Below are 8,023 nucleotides of genomic sequence, written 5' to 3' on the forward strand. Positions count from 1 at the left end.
TAGTCTATGCAGTAGCCTAATTAATGTAATTACATCAGATTTTATTTTAAATTACAGAAGAATTAAGAGTTATCCCTTTAATTAAATCAAATCACAATATGTAGATTACTTCACTGTTAAAAATTACCTGTAAATTTTACAGTAAAATACTGGCAGCAGGGTTGCCAGCCAATTACTGTATTTTTTACAGTAGCGTTTCTGTAATTTCATTTACAGAATTTTACTGTATTCTCTCATTACAGTAAAATTCTGTAAATTAAATTACAGAAACGCTACTGTAAAAAATACAGTAATTGGCTGGCAACCCTGCTGCCAGTATTTTACTGTAAAATTTACAGGTAATTTTTAACAGTGTTGTAAAATGAAGTATACAATATATTTTCCTGATTTTTGAGTATTAATGACTGGCAGCTGAATTTTAAATGCAAATTATTTATCAACTGCATAAGCTTTAAACAATTGTTTTTAAATACATAAAGTGTTGTATAATGCACAACTTAATTCCCCTATTACTTCACAAAACAAAAAAATAATTCAACATACTTATCTTGAAAAACAGGTAAAAATTTATAACTTTAAAATCTGCATGAAAAAAAGTCATAAACAGTGTATTTTGTATTATTTTGATTTCATTTTTATTTACAAAATTGTATTTTTTTTTAAATGGACATGAAATTAAATATTTTTAAATTACTTGAAACAAATTAGCCGTCATGGCCCTTCACACAAAGAAGAAATACGCAAACAACATACATTTAAAACCACAAGTTGACCAACACGACCATAATAATAAAACAAAAAGAGACGGGTGAATTTTCACCACTTCATTACCAGACAAACATGTCCAAACAACAAGGCCCCAAGTCAGTCCAACAAACTTCTGATCAAAAATGGAGAACAATTCAGCTCCAGAATGCTGTTCCATCACAGGATGCAAAGAGTCGCTAGAAACATTGAAAAGAAAAAAAGAGGACAATATATATTAGATATATTACAAAACATAATGATACAGTCAAAGACAGATACAGGGATGACAGATACAGTTAAGCCCCTTTCACACAGAGATTCCGGAAAAGTGACCCGGGATTTGATCCAGGTTCATTTGATTCACACACAACACGTAAAGACACGTGACATCGATGTGACTTGTAATGTCTCAGCAGCGTCTTAAAGGACAATTCCGGTATTTAACACTTTGAGTCTATTTTGTAGTTTGTTTTGGATGAACAAGAGTGGTGGACAAGGAAATTTTGACAATGGTTCCTGTCGCGACTTTTTGACTATTTTAGAATTGCCCATGACCGCTTTAGAATGGGAGTCTATGGCCATGCACAAATGTCCTTAAAACAACCCTTAACTTTCGTTTTCAAAACGTGGTTTCAAAAGAGTGGTTAGTGGTGTTCGTTGATGATTAAAAACAAATATATAGGCGCAATGTATGATTTCAATCCGTTTATTTTTCTTTAGTGGAACTATTTTTTCAGATACCTCACAACCGCGTATAAACTTCCGCTCTTCCGCAACTTCCGTTGCTCTGCTCACGCTAGCTTTCTGAGCTCTATGCTTCTGAGAGACAGAGAACCGAGCGAAAAGACCTAAAAGACTACAATCAAATGTAAACAGCATCCTTTCCGTTTCCGGTAGCGCAGTAATATCAACGAGCAATGAGTCCTCCAACGGAAATCAATGGATTTTACAAAATGGCAAATAAAACAGGACAGAAACTGTATTTCGCTACGCTACTTGTTTTTAATCATCAACGAACACCACTAACCACTCGGTGAGTTGCACAGTTTTGAAAACGAACGTTAAGGGTTGTTTTAAGGACATGTTTGTGCATGGCCATAGACTCCCATTCTAAAGCGGTCATGGGCAATTCTAAAATAGTCAAAAAGTCGCGACAGGAACCATTGTCAAAATTTCTTTGTCCACCACTCTTGTTCATTCAAAACAAACTACAAAATAGACTCAAAGTGTTAAATACCGGAATTGTCCTTTAAGTTTGCTTATGAGCTGCGATCTCTCTCTCTCAAGAAACCACGCTTGTGCATTTTTTTCTCTGAATCAATCATAAACTTGTGCATTACATACCGTTTCACAGCTGGCGAACAATCCCGGCTTCAGCGTCATCACTACAACACGGCATTATTACGGCTTTTGTTCACATAGCGCGCGTTCCGGGACTGAACACGGCAATGTTACTAGGTCCCCAACCCGGCATCAGTCCCAGGTCGTGTTTGCGTTCACACAGAAGGCATTCTGGCAATTTCCCGGGAACATCGCGCTGTGTGAACAGATAGAGAATATTAAAAGGTTACAATTAAAGGGAAAATAGATCTGTGTGTGTGTGTACTACTTACATTTCAGAAATTCCACTGTTAATCCATCACTTTGCTGGGCAGAGTGGCAACATGTGGTTTCACCTGTTTCTTCTGTACCATTTGCCCTGTTGTTTTAGATGGCAATTTTTCTCTTGATTTCTTTGTTCCTCTTTCCGGATTAATACATACAAAGCGCCTAAAGGGTCAGGAAACAGACAATATGTAATTAAGATTGGTTTTAAGTTTTTGAGGCTTGTAATCATGTTTTTGAAATTGGACCATATATTAGAGCAGTGTTTCTCAACCCCAGTCATGAGGACCTCCCAGGAAGTTTTATATGTCCACTAATTAAAACACCTGATTTAACTCATTAGCTTGCTAGTGTTAAAGATGATCTAAATCATTCGCCCTAAAAATTCGCTCTTCTCGAGTTGAGAAACATTGTGTTAAAGGGATAGTTCGGCCAAAATTGATATTAAACCCATGATTTACTCACCCTCAAGCCGTTCGAGATGCATATAATTTTTCAGACTAACACATTTTCAGTTATTTTAGAAAATGTCTTAGATCTTTCAGTGGTTATAATGTCAAGTTATGGGATCCACCTCCTTCAAGTCCCAAAAATGTGCATGCATCCTTCACAAAAGTAACCCATCCGGCTCCAGGGGGATAAACGAAGGCCTTCTGAGGGTAATCCGTGCGGTTTTGTCGTAAAAATATACATATTTAAAACTTTATAAATGAAAATAACTGGCTTGAAGGAGTGGACCCCATAACTTCACATTATAACCACTGAAAGATCTAACACATTTTCTAAAATAACTGAAAATGTGTTCGTCTGAAAAATGATTGACATATGCATCTCGAACGGCTTGAGGGTGAGTAAATCATGGGTTTAATATAATTTTTGGCCGAACTATCCCTTTAAAGGCCTCAACAGAAAAGGCAAGTTCTGATATTGAATAAATGTGTAAAATGCAGGTTCTGAGGTTGTTAAGAATTCAATCATTACCTTTGAATGAACTCCAAGGTACTGCCTCCTCCTGATTGAATATGTAATATGCTGTGAACAGTATGGGAAGGCCAGACAGGAAGCTGTGCTGAAAGACCATCCTCACACACACAACTTGGCCTTCCAGTGCCCACTTGTCTGTGTCTCCTAAAACAATACAACATGTGACAATAGTTATTTTTAACTATACCATTTTTATTTTTCGGTTTTTTACATTTAAACTATAATTTAGTATTCAGAGTGCAGGAACTCTTTTTTTTAAATAAAGTTAAAAACGGCATTACAAACAAACAATAAGCAAATTTCACACACAGAGTAGGCTACAGCTAAAAAAAAACACATTTCGTACTGAAATGTAAGCCAACTATGGATTTTTACACCGGCATATTAAACGTGCAACAAACCTGGTAACTTATTACAGCATCATTTATAATCTATATGACACGCATCCTCCGTGAGTCTGACGCAAGGCTTTAGCAACGGCGTTTTCATTTCGGCGCCCATTTTAACAGATGACTTGATTTTGATTTGATTTACACCGTAAAATAATCATTAAATAATTCTTAACACAGGAGCCCATAGATTTTCTGCCCATAGCCGCTGTAGCGCCGGGGTGAGATGTGTAAAATACTACCGCGTCCGCGCTGCTGAAGCCCGGCGCAAGTCTCCTTCGCGCCCCGTGGTCGGAGGATGTGTGATCCGGGGTTACCAATATGAACCGCGAATATAACGTTACCTTCATAGTCTACGAGTTACCAAACATGAAAAATAAGAAACTGAAATAATAAGTCACTTACCACAGAGTAGGGTGACCACCCGTCCCGCGTAGCGCGTGCGCGCACAGCGTTTGAAGCCCAATTCATGCGTCCCGCAAATTGAGACCGTGGTGTCACGCATAATCCATGCTTGCTCAAAAAAAAAAAGTTGGTCTCTCTATCCTCGAGCCCCAGGCAGCCAAACGAACATTACTTGACAGTTCAGCACGCTATTGTTGCCACACCCACCCCTCAGTTGAACTGCTGACTGTTGTCAACTTTTTCGTTGTTGTCATGACAGCGCACGCACGCGCATACCAGACACACTGGGAAGGAACTTTTAGATGCGCGCTTTCCAATTCGAAAAATGGAGAAAGAGACTGTCTGAGAGGCACCGCCATCATCAATTAAAAAGAGAAGGTGTGGGTTCAAGAAAGACTGGGAAAATGAATATTTGTGGCTGAAAGGTGTTGAGGGGGATACCGAGAGGGCTTTTTGTGACCTTTGCAAAACGTCCTTCTCAATCGGACATGGAGGGGAATACGATGTCAATCGTTTTTTTTTTTTTTTGAAAATACTTTTTTTTTAACTGTTCCTGTGGTGTTGAACAACTACAATTCCTGTTAATCCTATAATTTTATATTATAATTTATTTAAAGTGAATAAATTGTAATGAAAAATAAATTAAATTAAATAGTAGCCTAAATCGTAAGTGGAAGTGCATCTGTCAATTCATTGAATGTTCAAAATATTATGAATCTTTATTTAGAAAAAAATACACATTGGTTGGCCTATTCATGAGCATACATCAGCAATTATACATGTTTAGGGGAATAGGGCATTATTAATATACCATGATGATGTAAGGAGGTATGTGCTAGAAATGGGTAAACCACTATCCACAGTGAGTCTGCCCATGGGGTGGGGGCACCGCTGCGCCAGGCAGTGTCCCACATTGTCCCTCAGAAACATACCCCTTGTCCCCCCTTGGGCTTATTAGCAGGTGGTCACCCTACCACAGAGTTGTGAAGCACTCCTCTTGCGCTACCCGAAAGTCGACGACACGACCGTTGAAGATCACAAATGCCTCTGAAGATTTGAAATTTACAGCAATATTCTGTATTTTGAATTAAACCGCCTAGCGACCCCAGAATGCATTGCAGTTTACAGCAATATGCTGTATTATTAGAAAACAGCCAGCTGCTGTAAAATAATGCTGTAATTTTTACAGCAATTCATTACAGTGTTGGTAATTAATTACACCCAACACTGTATAACAGTAATTCCTCTTTTTGTCTGGCGCTGTTGCCATGGTGACTCGTAATATCTGCGCTCCATTGATAATGGCTTTTTATAGTTGTGGTGCACGCGCTTAACTCAGAGTAGGTCAACTCAGAGTTAATTGAACTAACTCATTTCAGCTGTTCTGTAACCGAAAACTCAGAGTTTTCCATCTCAGGGTAAGTCAACTCAGAGTTCAAGTTTTAACTCAGAGTTGGTTGAACCTCCTTATTGAAACAGGCCCCTGCAGTCTTTCAGTGTTTCTCAGTTGCTTTAAAAATGTATTACATTTCAAATGACTAATTACTTGCTAAAAATGTAATCTGTGATGTGATCCAAACAACACAATAGGAAAATAACAAAAGTCTTTCTTGCATTGATAATCTTATGGCTTTTATTAAACATCTGATTTGGTGCTGTTGTGTTTGATGGATCATTATACAGTCAAAAACACAATTGCATCTGACTCACTGCTGAAATGACACAGAGAAACACAACATAACTTAATAATACATTGTCTTACCGTTTTCTGTGCGTTTCTTTTGTAGAACGCTGGTTCAGCGTAAGTGATCTCGTCTTCGCGAGTCTCGACTGTTTCAACAATAATAGATGCATTAAATCAACACAACTCAATACTAATTAGATCTGATTCTTTACAACATACTGTATGTATGTATGTATTATTATTATTATTATTATTATTATTATGGCCATCAAAGTTAAAGCATAAATGCACACATTTCATTAAACGTTTAACACAGCCCTTTAAAAAAAAAATTACATTAACAAATTTCATTCGACTAAATTGAAATTTGAACTATCATCTTAAAATTAGAGAGACATGTTTTTACACATAATTTATAAATCAAACCCAGGCAGGAAATTTAAGTCAAATGCATTCTTTGTTTGGTGAAATTGATGCTCAACAAGTTGAACAAAAGTAATCAATAACATATTTTAACTTTAGCACCAGCTGCATCTTTACACGTCACCTTCATTTATATAGCGCTTTTAACAATATAGATTATTTCAAAGCAGCTTTACAGTGACAATAGGAAATTAACGTAACATGTACATGGAATAATTATGGAACATGTAAAATTATGTTCATAAAGTGGAGAAAGCTTTTGTATTTTTAATCTTTTGGTGCAATTTGAGAAAAGAAGGATCTGTTTTTTTTGTCTTTTTTAAACACAAACTACACATATAATTTTGGTTTCTTTTCATATAAATAATCTCAAGGGTGTTAACTACAAAATAATGACAATTATTATTTTTTAATTATATTTAGGGTTATCAGTTGACTAAATATTTAGAGTGTATTTTAGGGTGTAAAGTTTTGTTTATTATAAAGTTTGTTTAAAGGCAGTAAATATATGGAAGCTTGTTTCCGCCACTGAATAATAAATAAATAATTGCGACTTTTTATCTCACAATTGCGAGTTTACATCTCGCAATTCTGACTTTATTTCTCAGAATTGCGTGTTATAAAGTCAGAATTGCGAGATATAAAGTCAGAATTGCGTGTTATAAAGTCAGAATTCTGACTTTTTTTCTCGCAATTGCGACTTTATATCACGCAATTCTGACTTTATAACACATAATTGCGAGTTTATATCTCGCAATTCTGACATCTTTTCTCAGAATTGTGAGATATAAACTCACAATTGTGAGATATAAAGTCCAATTCTAAGGGAAAAAAAGACGGACTTTTTTTTTTTTTTTTTTTTTTTTTTACCTACCTCAGAATAGTTTATATCTCACAATTCTGACTTTATAACACGCAATTGCGACTTTATATCATGCAATTCTGACTTTATATCTCCCAATTGCGACTTTATTTCTCAGAATTGCGACTTTATATCTCGCAATTGCGACTTTATATCTCGCAATTGCGACTTTATATCTCAGAATTGCATCTTTATATCTCGCAATTGCGACTTTATATCTCGCAATTGCGACTTTATTTCTCACAATTCTGACTTGATATATCGCAATTGTGAGAAAAAAAGTCAGAATTGTGAGATAAAAAGTCGCAATTATTATTATTTATTTATTATTCAGTGGCGGAAACAAGCTTCCAAAGTAAATAACACCTTCCATGTCAATTTTTCTACATTTCCTGCAGATCCAGAAGATCCCGAATCCTGCAACAATCATCAGAGATCCAGCAGAGATCAACACTATCAGAGACACTGAGACTGGAGGAACTGAAGAAGAGAGTCATTATTGTGAGTGAATCTGTATATAAACACATCTATCATCAGTGCTGTGGTACCTGCACATGTGTGACAGAGTGTGTTGATGTCCAGATGTGTGGTCTGGTTGCTGATGGGATTGTTCAGCACACAGCTGTAGGTGTTTTTATCCTGATATTCCACCTCCAGAGGTAGAGAGAGACTGATGCTGAGATCACACACACTGATGCTGGACAATACACTGATTCCTGCGTACCAGGAGAGAGTCGCATCACACACATTCAACACTGATGAACACACCAATGAACATGATGATGATGATGAAGAACATTGTGAAGAGTTTCTGCTGATGACAGGAACAGGTGGACGAGCTGAGAAAGATGAGATTAATAAACAGAAATATGGATAAATCTACAGTGTTAATTTTGATTCATTGTGTTGATGAGCAGTGATTTT

At 36.4% G+C, this 8,023-nt stretch overlaps 1 long non-coding RNA gene across 1 annotated transcript; it reads right to left on the reverse strand.

Moving 5' to 3' along the window:
- Positions 1-381: 381 nt before the first annotated feature.
- Positions 382-3,825, reverse strand: LOC311085425. The gene is made up of 4 exons (XR_014606822.1): positions 3,334-3,825; positions 2,361-2,517; positions 2,092-2,284; positions 382-944 (listed from the first exon to the last, which is right to left on the reverse strand). It is a non-coding gene; the product is annotated as an uncharacterized lncRNA (long non-coding RNA).
- Positions 3,826-8,023: the final 4,198 nt, after the last annotated feature.

The sequence above is a fragment of the Abramis brama genome, assembly GCF_963993115.1.
Source record: "Abramis brama genome assembly, chromosome: 6".
Taxonomy (NCBI): domain Eukaryota; kingdom Metazoa; phylum Chordata; class Actinopteri; order Cypriniformes; family Leuciscidae; genus Abramis; species Abramis brama.